The sequence below is a fragment of the Microcebus murinus genome, chromosome 16 (genome assembly GCF_040939455.1).
Source record: "Microcebus murinus isolate Inina chromosome 16, M.murinus_Inina_mat1.0, whole genome shotgun sequence".
Lineage (NCBI taxonomy): Eukaryota > Metazoa > Chordata > Mammalia > Primates > Cheirogaleidae > Microcebus > Microcebus murinus.
Window position 1 is genome coordinate 73,395,005 of NC_134119.1, and position 14,920 is coordinate 73,409,924.

At 47.2% G+C, this 14,920-nt stretch overlaps 2 non-coding genes across 2 annotated transcripts; both read right to left on the reverse strand.

Annotated features, from left to right (window-relative positions):
• Window positions 1–10,934: 10,934 nt before the first annotated feature.
• Window positions 10,935–11,053, reverse strand: LOC142861472 (5S ribosomal RNA). The gene has a single exon (XR_012912697.1). It is a non-coding gene; the product is annotated as a 5S ribosomal RNA (ribosomal RNA).
• Window positions 11,054–14,578: 3,525 nt separating this feature from the next.
• Window positions 14,579–14,697, reverse strand: LOC142861553 (5S ribosomal RNA). The gene has a single exon (XR_012912777.1). It is a non-coding gene; the product is annotated as a 5S ribosomal RNA (ribosomal RNA).
• Window positions 14,698–14,920: the final 223 nt, after the last annotated feature.

The window sequence follows — 14,920 nt, forward strand, 5'->3', positions numbered from 1 at the left end:
GGCGGAGGGCGCCCCTGCCCCGCTCAAGAAGCCGAGCCTCTCTGCGCTTCCCCGCCGCCTCCTCCCGCCCCAGGCCCCGCGCCGGGCCAGTCTGTTGAGTTCACAGGCCAGGTCCGGTGGGCTCTGAGGGACAGGGGTGACAGGCGGGGAGGGGCGGGGCAGGCAGGGAGCGGCGGACCGGGGTGGGGGGCTGTCTCTCTCTATACACACACACACACACACACTCACACTCACTCACTCACACTCACATAAGATGCGCCTCCACGGCTGGACTCGCCAAGGTGGAGACCTTCCAGCCCCCTTCCTCTCCTTGCCTGGCCTCCTTCACCTACCCGCCCCCCACCCCCAGCTCCTGGCCGCCGCCACCGCCAATTGCGCACGCGCGGGTTGCCCGCCCTTTGACCCCAGGCAGGGGCCGCCCTCCCCCACAACCCCTTTCAGCTGCGCCCCCAACCCTGTGGGTGGGCTGCCGCCTATTCTCCATGGCCAGGGCTGGGGCACAGCACATAGGGGAGGGGAGCGAGTGTATGGGACGTCTCTCTCTCTCTCTAGGGATGTGTCCCATGGGTGGGGTGGCGTGGTTTGTGGGGCGTGGTTTGTGGGGCTGCATTGGACCCATCAGCTTCGTTGAGGTCATTTCACTAATGAGTGCACCGGAAAGAGTTTCCTAATCCATCTGTGAGGGTGGCAACTGAAAGAGAATTTAAAAGCTGACAGAATAGGCGAAGAAAGGCATAGGAGATTTCCACACCCAGTAAGGAAGCCTTTCCCGAAATGGAAGAAAGAAACGAGCAAACAGAAACACCGGTAGCCCGCCAGGATCAGAGTCTGCCCCCGAGAGAAAGTACCCTGACCAGGTTCACCCGTGGGTGGGTGGCGAGCTAGCGGCATTCAGAAGAGCGAGGCCCGCAGTCTGTGCAGAAGACACCTGCACTCGGGTGTGTGTGGCGGCACGATTCACAAGCAGCTCCAGATGTTAAGCCAAGGAGAAGCCAGGGAGTTCCCAACGCCCCAGGTGTCCTCAGCCCACGACTGGCTGCTGGGGGAATGCGAAGCCCGGCTCCTTGTCTCAGAGCGGGACAACCAGGAGGTGTGACGTACACCCCGGGGTTCCCAGGAGGATCAGGCTGAAGCTGGGACTTGGCCTGAAAGTGTCCCCTCGCATGGCCACCCCCTTTCCTTCCTGCTCCTCTACTCCTGGTGCCCCTCCATCCAGGGGCCAGACCTTAAAGAGTCACCCGCAAGAGAATCCTGGTCCCAAAGGAGCCTTCTGGGGGACCCGTGCTGAGAGAGGTTGTGGGCATGGCCCGCTGGGGCTCTGCCTGACCCAGGGCTGAGAGATGCAACCTCCCAGCTCTGGGTCCCTGCAGGGGAAGCGTTGGCAAGCACAGGGCCAGTCCTCCAAAGGCCCAGGTGCAGGGAGCCCAGGCCAAGCAGCCTGTGGAAGAAGCCACCCCGGGAACACGACTGCAGGCCACGGCCCTTCCCACCTCCTCCTCCTCCTCCTCCTGCTCCTCCACCCCCCCCCCGACCTCCCACCCCCCCCCCGACATGGCGCAGGGCTCAGAGACACCTCAGACACTTGCTACCCAAAGTGCAAAGGGCATCAGTTGCTCCACCAAACCCCCCCCCCCCAGGTAGCCCAAGAATGGACACACGAGCACCACGTGCTCGTGCTCACCAGCAAATGGGTACGAACCGATGGACACCTAAGTGGACACAGAGGAATCACCTTCATCGGGTGGGTGTCGGGCGGGTGGGGGGAGGGGATGGGCATACACCTCCATTAGGAATGGGGTGGGTGCGCACCGACTGGGGGATTGGCGCACTTGAGGCTCTGACCCGAGGGGGGAGGCTGGGAGAGGGCAACGTACCTGACCTTAACATTGGTACCCCCACAATACGCTGGAACAACATCAGAGGTAAATGAATAAGAACACAGGGGGGAGGGGGGCGCGGGCAACACATGTCACCTTCATACTTGGACTCCCATCATCTGCTTGAAAAGAGAGAGAAAAGAAAATGCAATCATAGAGATGTCGACGGAAAAAAGCCAAACTCTGTAAAATAATTTTAAAGAGATTTATTCTGAGCCAAATTTGAGGACCATGACCCGGAGCCACTGCCTAGAGGCCTTGGGCAAGTGGACTCGCTGTGGCTGGGCTACAGTTCAGTTTTATACATTTTCAGAGAGGCAGGGGTTACAGGCAAAGTCACAAATCAATACATGAGAGGCATACATTGGTTTGGCCCAAAAAAGGTGGGACATCTCGAAGCGGGGGCTTACAGGTTATAGGTGGGTTTAAAGATTCTTTGGCTGGCAATTGGCTGAGAGAGTTAGTCTTTATCTAGAAGACCAGAAAAGATATGCTTACTTTAAGATAAGGGTATGAGCACTCTGGGAGGTCCAGACAGGAGGACACTTTAAATTTACAATAGGCGCCTGCTAGGATGTTTTAAGATGGTTTAAATTTAAGAATAGGCATCTGCTAGGATGCTTGAGTTAAGACAGGGGCTTCTTATTTTTTAGGTGATGTTAATGCCATACCAGAATCAGGTCAGGAAGTAAACCACTGCTTCGTTTGGTTAACAAAAGCCGCTTAGTGGGAATTTACTGTTTGTCAGCCTAACCCTGCTGGCCTCCTTACCATTTGCCAGCCTAACCCAGCTGGCCTCCTTAGGAAGGAGTTTTTAGCAAAAAATTAGAGTTCAGTCCTCAGTTCCCCCTGTTGGCCAAAGATTATTCCATGGAATGCATATGTAGGCCAATAACTAGCATGAGGTCCCACGGTGCTAGGAAGGCTCATTCCTAGAGATGTCTGGTCCCATGGTGCTAGGAAGGCTCATTCCTAGAGTTGTCTATCTGGTCGCATGGTGTTGTGAAATAGGCGGTGTTATATCTTAGGGGGGGGACATGACTCCACTTGATTTAATAGCCAATTGTTAAAGGGGGCCAGATAGAGTCAGGCCTCCGGCCTACTCTGAAAAAAAAACATCTTGAACCAGATCTGTTTTGCGAGCTATCATGATCTGGGCCTTTGATTGATTTTTTTTCCTTTTCCTGTATCTGGTATAGCATTTACAGGAAACTTAATAAGAGTCATAGGTAGAATCAGAAGGTAACAAGCAGCCTAACCAGCCAAAAAAATCCTTTGCATGCATCATCATATTTTTTTTAATCAGACTTACAATGCGTTTACCCTCTGTATCAACAGTCAATTGAACTTTATGGTAAATTTTATTTGAGGATTACAAAACTGATACCAATTCAGAATCTAATAAATTTAATTTTTCCTCTGGACAATTAGTCTCCATAGGTATAACATCCTGAGGAGGGCATAAATTAAACTTGAGAAACATTTGATCTTTAATATTTTAAAGGCAAAGTTATAAAACTAATTTACCTACAACTTGTAGCAAAATATAAGCATTATTAACAATTAAGCTAAGGAGGAAATTTAGTAATTTATAGTAAGGTGGCTGATAAATTACTTATTATATTTCTTTTTGGATAAATCCATAACTGATAAAAATTATACTTAGTAAGTTCTAAGTCTATAGGAAGCAGAGAAAGACTTTTATGATTGGGATGGCTATCTGCAGCATGTGGCCTGAAAAGACGGAGTATCTTATTTAGTATTCCTTTAGGCTTTTGTGTGTCCCTCCTTCATCTGGAGGGTCTAAACTAATTCCATCCCTCAGAATTGGCCCTTACAATCTGGCACGCCCCCTCTTCCAAGATATTCCCTGGGCTTAGAGGGAGGACATTTGAACAGGGCTTTGGCAGATTTCTATGGTTTTAAGGTCCCAGAGATCAGGTAAACTTGCTAATTACTTAAAATTTGTCAGGACTCTGGAAAACAAAATAAAAGAGTTAGTAATGTTTTAAATAAAGAGTCTTTATATGAAAATTTAGTTCCGTCTCATGAGGTTTGAATTAGCTATACTCATGGTCATATCAGATTTTTAATTAAAGTCTTGGAATTTCGTTTTCTTTTAGTCCAGTGGTATATATAATCTCCAAAGTTATTAGAAACCAGTATTTAAGTGGATTTGTCAGTCCTTTCCATGGCCTTTACTTGAAGAAGCCAATTTTAGACTTAGCCAGAAAGAATCATTTTCTGAGATGAATCAAAGTAAAATAATAACTTAAAAGATGATAAAACTTGACCAGCCATGGTTACAGAGAGTCCAAATTGGTTATTTTGTGACATATAGCAATTTACCTAATAACCATAATTATTACTGATAACACATACCAAGACATGTCAATATTTTACAATACTAGTATATTAATAATATACTTATAAGTACAGCCCAAAGAAAGTTAAACACCATTTTATATTTGATAATGTTCCCTGGATAGTTTTGACACATTAAAATAAATCTAAAGTCTGTCTTAGACTTTTGGTGATCCTAATGTGTAAAAAGCTAGTTTAAGGTCAAAAGGCTGGATTCAGAATTTAAGTTTTGGAAAGGTTGTCAAATATCAAAGGCTTAAAGCATTTGTGCATATATAATCACAAACCACTATAAAATAATTTAACAAAGAGATAGATATCAAATAAATCTAAAGGTGATAAAGTTATATGGATACAAATCTTAACCCTTTTTTAGTTTTTCTAGTTAGTCAAAACCTAATAAAGAGAGCACAGAGATTATCTGACAAAGTATAAAATGTTTTACCAAAGCATAAAATGCCAATTACCAAAATTAAACAAAAACCTTTTGTACTACACTACCTTTTATATTAAGAGGAAAAAAAACATGTTATAAAATCAAAATGAGTACACATCATGTTATTTCATTAAGAGTAAATTAATATTGACAGAAATCTTTGTTTTAGCCAAAATTTTTTAATAAATTTTTTATAAACTTCATCCTCACCTGCACGTACCACAAACCATTTACAAAACATACCTTAAAACTTTCGATTTTGTCCTAACATTCCCTTTTTCTAAATAACCATTCATTTTAGGACAAAAATTTCATGCAAGATCCTTTCTTTACATTATTCTTTCTGTTTAACCTTTCTTACCAAAATATATTTCTATATTCATTGTCCCTTTACATCTTTTTCTTACACAAGTGGAATTTTGTATTTTCTTTCTAAATTTATTTTGATTCAGCCCTTATTAGACAAAGTTACACATTTTAATAAGAACATTCTGTTTTATATTCTTTGGTACACCTTATATGTAGAATTACATACAATGACTAGAATTTTTATTTTTAGTAACTTTAAATTTTAGTGAAAACTTTAAAAAGTAGGAAGTCATGAATTGTTTATCCTAAGACACTTGTCATGAAACAAGATTGTAGGTTACTGTAAAATTATAGCCAAATTAATAATTCAAATATATATATATTTTTTTAAGTGCCAAAATCCTATTTTTTTAGAGAAAGGAGACTCAGTGTCTCAAACAAGTATAAGACCTAAATAGACAGACTGCAGTACAAGTTAATAAGGAAGCTGAATCTGTGTCTTTTTTGCAGTTTATTAAAAGATGAATAAAAAATCTTGTTATTCCTATTAATATCATATGACAATCTAGTTTAAAAGAGAAAGCCAAATTTCATTGTGTTAGTGTACTAATCATCAAAGTTAATTTTAATAAAATCTTATAAACAAATCAATCTAATTTTAACCTATAAGACTATAAGACTTTTATAAACCTTTTATAACCTTTAACTTTTATATCTACTTAATTTTTAATGATCATTTACATATTGGATAAGTAGTTTCAAAAAACCAATTAAACAAAATAATGGACTTAAACAGAACTCTAGAACAATTGGGCCTGACTTACATTTTATAGGACATTCTACCTCAAAACCACTGAATACACATTCTTCTCATTAACTCATAGGTCATTCTCTAAGATTGACCATATCCTAGGACAAAGCATATCTCAAACAATTTTTTTTTTTTTTTTAAAAAATAGAAATTATACCGTGTCTTTTTTCAGATCACAATGGAGTAAATGTAGAGATCGACCCTAACAGGAACTCTCATTTTTACACAAAATCATGGAAACTAAACAACCTTCTACTAAATGATCACTTCATAAATGAGGAAATCAAGATGGAAATCAAAAGATTTTTTTTTTTTTAACACAAGTTATCAAACACAAGTTGTCAAAACCTGTGGGACACAGCTAAAGCAGTCCTGAGAGGAAAGTTTGTTTCCATAAATGCCTATAAACAAAATTATCTTTTAACAAACTAATACTTATGCTGTATAACATTTTATTAAAAGAATTTTTGTACAGAGTTGTTCTTCTTTTATCTAGAAGTTTTAATTACACGTACTAATCATAATGTCAACTCTTAGAAAAACTTAGGAAGTTAAATTAACTTTGAACTATTAGTCACCAATTGTATTAGTATTCCTAAATATAAGGCTATGAAGGTATAAACTTAAACTTATATTTAAGAACTGATGTTCTAGTACTTTACCTTATAAATGACCCATTTCTAAGGGACATATAATGACATTTTATGATTATTTTTTAACTTAACATGACTTTAAGATTTATTTGTATTTATTGCATTTGTATTTACGTAATTCATCTATATTAGCAGCTTACTTAGATCCTAGCTATTAAAAGTTTAAGTTACTTTATTAACCATTTTTATACCCTGTAAATTAGATATATATAACAGAACACGGATTAAAATACAAACTCAAATCTTATCAGAAACAATAAGCATTTAAATAAGACTTGTTATTTTAAACAAAATATAACATCACTTCTAAATTTTGTAAACATAGTAGTCATTTTAGAATATCTTGTTTAAAGGTATTTGCTAATTAGATCCTTCCAAAACATCACATCCCCAAACAAAATCTATTGGCATCATAGGGGAATGTCTCTGGCACCCAAAGTTTGGGAGCAAAGGCCACTGTTCTCCTAAAGGCTTGCTGAAAATCTACTGACATTAAAAGTAATAGGATTAATAAGAGAAGGACTTAAAACTTATACATGGACGTTTTTAGAATGAACACAAAGATGCAGGGGAAATTGTCCATTTTTTATGTTTAAAGTATGGACAGCTGTGTAGAAAGATGATTGGACAAAAAGGATATGAGCTAATTCTAACAGGCTTAGTGGCAGAACCAGCAAGGCATTTTATATTTAGATTTTGCTTGGCCTCTTGAGTGTGCATTTTTCCCTTTTGGGTGTAGGACAAAGCCCTTTCTGGCATGGGGTTTTACAGTAAAACAAAGTAAAAACAAAGTAGGTCAGATAATTGCTTTATGGGCATTTTACATGAATAATTTTAGGTTTTATGGCTAGCTTTAGGGAAGAATTGGCACAAGAGGTGAGCAAGGTCAGAAAATTTTGCTTTTGAAGCCTTTATTTTAAGCTAGTTTTTTTTTTTTTTTAAATCCCATCAACATAAGATCTCCTGGCTGTAGACTGAGGAAAAAAACTTTCAGCACCATTTGTTAGCACCTCAAACAATGATACAAAGTGGTAACATGCTTTTTACATGAGGTTCAAGATTAAGCTGTTAAAAAAAACAAACTATCTAAATGATCTCAAAACAATGTTTAGTGCATAAACTTTAGCACATTTATAGAGTAAGATTACTTTGAGAGTCTCATGGATTTTAGCCATCAGTCACTTTTTATCTTAAATTGCTATATAAAAATTAATAATTTAGAATTTTTTTTTAGGCAAAAACTCTATTACAGTAACACAATGTAATCATAACCAGCTAGATTGTAAAGAGTAGGACAAAAATGGACAAGACCAAGGTAAAACTAAAGCTTTCAATTTAAGTTCTTTACAACTTTCAGGACAACTTTGAATTCCTAACAGTACTGTTAAATGAGTTGAACACACCTTGTGCACCTCTCTACAGGCATTGAATGAGTGGAGGTAAACTATTTCTGCAGTTAGGATTAAAAGACCAAAACCAAAATGTTTTTTTTTTTTATACACCTTTAACAATTAAATTTGGATTTTTTTTTCCTATACTTGGTGTTTTATTTATTCTAATTTGTTGACTCAGGTACATTTGCATTTTTACCTTAAAGTTAAACACATAAGTATTTTTGTTGGTAACCCAGATTCAGTTAATATCATTTGACCAAATATTAAATTTACTTAACAAAAATCACCCATTACATTTTTATCAAACCTTTACACCTCAAGAACTTAAAAATGTCCAGTAAAAGCCAGGCAAAAACAAATGTATGCTGACAGTTTGAAAGCATTTTTACTATTACTTTACTAATAACACCTTATTTATTAATAATAACACAGCTTATTTACCAACAGTTACTAAATTCACATGAAGCATTTGGGTTTAATTTATGAGCGCTTCCTTAATTTTAAAACAGTCTGAAACCTATAAGCACAAACATGTGATACATGGACAGACATAAAACATACCCAAACATATACACTCTCTCAGACGCATACATACACACAAAGTTTCTGATAAATTTTACCTTAGAATGTTAGCCATGAAATGGTAACACAAACTCACCAGTCTGTAACAGAAAGCTGGATCTAAATTTCTTCTGATGAGACTGGAACTTGTACACCTGGCAAACTTTAGTTGACCTGATAGGTAACTTAATTAGACCTGTGGATCAAAGTTTTGGGTAAAGCAGTTTCTATGGCAGTTTGATTTTTTTCTTCAGTGCAAAATGAGTATTCTGTGTTAGCATTTTAGCTAGAACTGGCTGCAAGGTCTCCAGGCAGCCTTTCAATTGTAAATACCACAAACAATGAGTTATCTTAACATCACTAGAAAAAGTTAGCAGATTTTAGAGTAGCCAGAAAGGAAGAGAGATAGCTTGAGACATTTTAATAGTGGGGGGTCGACCATTTCAGCTCTGAATTTTTCTTGATGTAATTTTGCCCTTTCTTAAAACCTTGTGCACAAGAATTAGCTATAACCAGCTGGAGCCCTAGAAAACCTGGCATGCCTTTGAATCTTTTTGTTTACAAAAATACTTGCAAGTAGAGGTACCACAAACCAACTGGGGTGCCCCCAAAAGAGTCATTTTCCTTGCCCTTCCTCTTCTTTTTTTTTTCTTCAAGGAACCGAACTGCGGTCTAGGGTTTGGTGTCCTGGATCACAGTGTGCTGCTTGTGGGTGGGGCTCCTCAATGTTTCACCATTGAGTCGGTCCCACCCTCTTACGTGTCTCAGTTTCTCTCTCGGGGGTCTAGTACCTCCGAGAGGGCTCAAAACGCTGAGTGATCAGCTCTTATGTGCGTTTCCTGAACGAGCCTTTTTTTAATTAATTTGTTGGGGGGTTCCCTGTGGGGCTACTCACGCCTTGGGGAATCGCCCCAGGCAACTCCCATTCAGGGCCCTGGTCACCCAGAGCTGCCTTAGGTCTGGGAGGAGAAAGCTGCCCCTTTTCTTCGGAGCTGAGAAACTCAGTCTCTCATCTATCTACAAATAGGACAGTTGGGTTCCTTGCCAAATGCGCAGACAAGCCAATTGAAACTAGTTTTGAGAGGGAAAAAAAAGGCAACGGAGAAAGCCCTTTAGAGTGCACCTCCAAACCTAAATTAGGATCCCAAACAACAATTCCTAGGAAAAGAACCAGCTCAGAATAAACCAAGACCATCAACCAAAAGCGGGAGGTCCGGATCTCAGGAGGACTTACCAGTCCCGCTGAAGGAGAAGCTCGGAGTCCGAGGCCTAAAAGGGCCGTGCCGGTACCTGGCGCCGAGTCCGCGCTGCTCCTTAGGCGGTCCTGAGTCTTCTCTGAGATCCTGCCGGCTACGCCAAAATTGTCGACGGAAAAAAGCCAAACTCTGTAAAATAATTTTAAAGAGATTTATTCTGAGCCAAATTTGAGGACCATGACCCAGAGCCACTGCCAAGAGGCCTTGGGCAAGTGGACTCGCTGTGGCTGGGCTACAGTTCAGTTTTATACATTTTCAGAGAGGCAGGGGTTACAGGCAAAGTCACAAATCAATACATGAGAGGCATACATTGGTTTGGCCCAAAAAAGGTGGGACATCTCGAAGCGGGGGCTTACAGGTTATAGGTGGGTTTAAAGATTCTTTGGCTGGCAATTGGCTGAGAGAGTTAGTCTTTATCTAGAAGACCAGAAAAGATATGCTTACTTTAAGATAAGGGTATGAGCACTCTGGGAGGTCCAGACAGGAGGACACTTTAAATTTACAATAGGCGCCTGCTAGGATGTTTTAAGATGGTTTAAATTTAAGAATAGGCATCTGCTAGGATGCTTGAGTTAAGACAGGGGCTTCTTATTTTTTAGGTGATGTTAATGCCATACCAGAATCAGGTCAGGAAGTAAACCACTGCTTCGTTTGGTTAACAAAAGCCGCTTAGTGGGAATTTACTGTTTGTCAGCCTAACCCTGCTGGCCTCCTTACCATTTGCCAGCCTAACCCAGCTGGCCTCCTTAGGAAGGAGTTTTTAGCAAAAAATTAGAGTTCAGTCCTCAGAGATAAGAGACACTTTTAAAAAATAATGAATCCGAAGAGAAAAGTAAAAGGAGGCCTGTGGAGCAGGTCTGGGTGTGACTCCGGATCCCCCAACATCAGGTGCCACCACCAAAGATTCCTACGTGTAGCCCATAGAACCCCAAAAGCAACGGGACGAGTTCTGGTCACATACTCCCTCAAAATGACATCCTGGCCTTCTTCTGGAACTCCCTCCCCTCTCAGACTCTCAAGGTTTCCCCCAGCGTGTCGGTTCCCACAGAGCAGACCTTTGGTCTGAGACCTGACAGTCCAGAAGCCACGCATGCTGCCGCGTGACGGCGGTGTCGCGGCTTGGGACAAGAGGAGGCCCCACGGTGCGGGCTGGGGCGCCAGGCACCGCGGCGGGCGCTGAGGGTGGGGGTGACCCCCGCCCCGGGCCGCCGCCTCGCTCCCAGAGAGGGGACAGAACAAGAGGCAAAACAAAACAAAAAAAAAAAAAAAAAGAAGCCTACGGCACCCGGTATTCCCAGGCGGTCTCCCATCCAAGTACTAACCAGGCCCGACCCTGCTTAGCTTCCGAGACCAGACGAGATCGGGCGCGTTCAGGGTGGTGTGGCCCTAGACGGCGGAGGGCGCCCCTGCCCCGCTCAAGAAGCCGAGCCTCTCTGCGCTTCCCCGCCGCCTCCTCCCGCCCCAGGCCCCGCGCCGGCGCTGACCCGCACCGGGCGGGCCTGTTGAGTTCACCGGCCGGGTCCGGCGGGCTCCGAGGGACGGGGGTGACAGGCGAGGCGGGGCGGGGCGGGCAGGGAGCGGCGGGCCGGGGTGGGGGGCTGTCTCTCTATACACACACACACACACACACACACACACTCACACTCACACTCACTCACTCACACTCACACAAGATGCGCCTCCACGGCTGGACTCGCCAAGGTGGAGACCTTCCAGCCCCCTTCCTCTCCTCGCCTGGCCCACCCCCAGCTCGTGGCCGCCGCCGCCGCCGCCGCCGCCGCCGCCGCCGCCAATTGCGCACGCGCGGGTCGCCCGCCCTTTGACCCCAGGCAGGGGCCGCCCTCCCCGACAACCCCTTTCAGCTGCGCCCCCCACCCTGTGGGTGGGCTGCCGCCTATTCCCCTGGGCCCGGGCTGGGGCACAGCGCATGGGGGAGGGGAGCGAGTGTATGGGGCGTCTCTCTCTCTCTCTAGGGATGTGTCCCATGGGTGGGGTGGCGTGGTTAGTGGGGCGCTGAAGAAATCAGTCCCCTCCATCTCCTACCTCTGGAAAACGCCCAAGCCCTTGGAGAACTGCCGGCAATGCGACCGTGGGGGCCGGGACCCTCCTCTGTGTCCTCCTGTGGCCCAGTCCAAGGGGCCTGGGCCTGGCCGGGGCTGCATTGGACCCCGACCACCCTGGCGTGTGGACTCGCTAAAAATCGGCGATTAGATATTGGATTCCAGCTTCCTTGAGGTCATTTCACTAATGAGTGCACCGGAAAGAGTTTCCTAATCCATCTGTGAGGGTGGCAACTGAAAGAGAATTTTAAAGCTGACAGAATAGGCGAGGAAAGGCATAGGAGATTTCCACACCCAGTAAGGAAGCCTTTCCCGAAATGGAAGAAAGAAACGAGCAAACAGAGACACCGGTAGCCCGCCAGGATCAGAGTCTGCCCCCGAGAGAAAGTACCCTGACCAGGTTCACCCGTGGGTGGGTGGCGAGCTAGCGGCATTCAGAAGAGCGAGGCCCGCAGTCTGTGCAGAAGACACCTGCACTCGGGTGTGTGTGGCGGCACGATTCACAAGCAGCTCCAGATGTTAAGCCAAGGAGAAGCCAGGGAGTTCCCAACGCCCCAGGTGTCCTCAGCCCACGACTGGCTGCTGGGGGAATGCGAAGCCCGGCTCCTTGTCTCAGAGCGGGACAACCAGGAGGTGTGACGTACACCCCGGGGTTCCCAGGAGGATCAGGCTGAAGCTGGGACTTGGCCTGAAAGTGTCCCCTCGCACGGCCACCCCCTTCCCCTTCCTGCTCCTCTACTCCTGGTGCCCCTCCATCCAGGGGCCAGACCTTAAAGAGCCACCCGCAAGAGAATCCTGGTCCCAAAGGAGCCTTCTGGGGGACCCGTGCTGAGAGAGGTTGTGGGCATGGCCCGCTGGGGCTCTGCCCGACCCAGGGCTGAGAGATGCAACCTCCCAGCTCTGGGTCCCTGCAGGGGAAGCGTTGGCAAGCACAGGGCCAGTCCTCCAAAGGCCCAGGTGCAGGGAGCCCAGGCCAAGCAGCCTGTGGAAGAAGCCACCCCGGGAACACGACTGCAGGCCACGGCCCTTCCCACCTCCTCCTCCTCCTCCTCCTCCTGCTCCTCCACCCCCCCCCCGACCTCCCACCCCCACCCCCGACATGGCGCAGGGCTCAGAGACACCTCAGACACTTGCTACCCAAAGTGCAAAGGGCATCAGTTGCTCCTCCAAACCCCCCCCCCCCGCCCAGCAGACCGCGTTGTCCAGCCAGCCCCCGGGCCTCCCTGGGGTGCCCAGCACAAAAGTGCAGACAACCACCGGACCCTCAATCTCAGTTTTCGGATGTTTTTGCCACTCTAAGGACCCGCAGGCCAGCTGGGCCTTCTGGCAGGACAGAGAGCCCCGGAATCCGACGTGGAGAGCTGGGTGTACGTCCCCACGAGGAGGCGGTCCCCACCTCCGCGGCTCTCCCCTTGCGGGGGGGAAAAGCAGCCACGGAGCCTCAGAGAAGACACCAGGCTGGGCGCCCGCCCCACAGTGGGGGCACGTCCCCCGCAGGCCACTTAGCGACGGCCGCCGGCCGGCGGACGGTTGGGTGGCGCGAGACGCTGCGGCCGCCCTGCTACCGGGTTGCTGGGAGGGCGTCCTGGAACCAGCGTCCACACCAAGCCCTTGGAAGGCCCAGGCGACGGAGGAGCCCCGTCAGGCAGGGGCCGAGGACGGTGTCGGCCCGGGCGGGGAGGAGCGTGTCAGGCAGGGGCAGAGGACGGTGACAGGTGACAGGCCGGGCGGGAAGGAGTCAGTCAGGCAGGGGCCGAGGAGGAGACGGGGCTGGGTAAGGGTTAGGGTTAGAGTCAGGGCACAAGTCACAATCGCAAAGACCTGGAAGCGACCCGAGTGCCCATCGACCCACGAGTGCGTAAATGAAATGTGGCGCGTGGACACCACGGAGTGCTATTCAGCTAGGAGGAGCAGCGGTGAGAGGGCACCTCTCGTGGTTCTCCTGGCCAGAGCTGGAACCCGTTCCAGTAAGCCAGGTAGCCCAAGAATGGACACACAAGCACCACGTGCTCAAGCTCACCAGCAAATGGGTACGAACCGACGGACACCCAAGTGGACACAGAGGAATCACCTTCATCGGGTGGGTGTCGGGCGGGTGGGGGGAGGGGATGGGCATACACCTCCATTAGGAATGGGGTGGGTGCGCACCGACTGGGGGATGGGCGCACTTGAGGCTCTGACCCGAGGGGGGAGGCTGGGAGAGGGCAACGTACCCGACCTTAACATTGGTACCCCCACAATACGCTGGAACAACATCAGAGGTTAATGAATAAGAACACAGGGGGGAGGGGGGCACGGGCAACACATGTCACCTTAATACTTGGACTCCCATCATCTGCTTGAAAAGAGAGAGAAAAGAAAATGCAATCATAGAGATAAGAGACACTTTTTAAACATAATGAATCCGAAGAGAAAAGTAAAAGGAGGCCTGTGGAGCAGGTCTGGGTGTGACTCCGGATCCCCCAACATCAGGTGCCACCACCAAAGATTCCTACGTGTAGCCCATAGAACCCCAAAAGCAACGGGACGAGTTCTGGTCACATACTCCCTCAAAATGACATCCTGGCCTTCTTCTGGAACTCCCTCCCCTCTCAGACTCTCAAGGTTTCCCCCAGCGTGTCGGTTCCCACAGAGCAGACCTTTGGTCTGAGACCTGACAGTCCAGAAGCCACGCATGCTGCCGCGTGACGGCGGTGTCGCGGCTTGGGACAAGAGGAGGCCCCACGGTGCGGGCTGGGGCGCCAGGCACCGCGGCGGGCGCTGAGGGTGGGGGTGACCCCCGCCCCGGGCCGCCGCCTCGCTCCCAGAGAGGGGACAGAACAAGAGGCAAAACAAAACAAAAAAAAAAAAAAGAAGAAGCCTACGGCACCCGGTATTCCCAGGCGGTCTCCCATCCAAGTACTAACCGGGCCCGACCCTGCTTAGCTTCCGAGACCAGACGAGATCGGGCGCGTTCAGGGTGGTGTGGCCCTAGACGGCGGAGGGCGCCCCTGCCCCGCTCAAGAAGCCGAGCCTCTCTGCGCTTCCCCGCCGCCTCCTCCCGCCCCAGGCCCCGCGCCGGCGCTGACCCGCACCGGGCGGGCCTGTTGAGTTCACCGGCCGGGTCCGGCGGGCTCCGAGGGACGGGGGTGACAGGCGGGGCGGGGCGGGCCGGGGTGGGGGGCTGTCTCTCTATACACACACACACACACACACACAC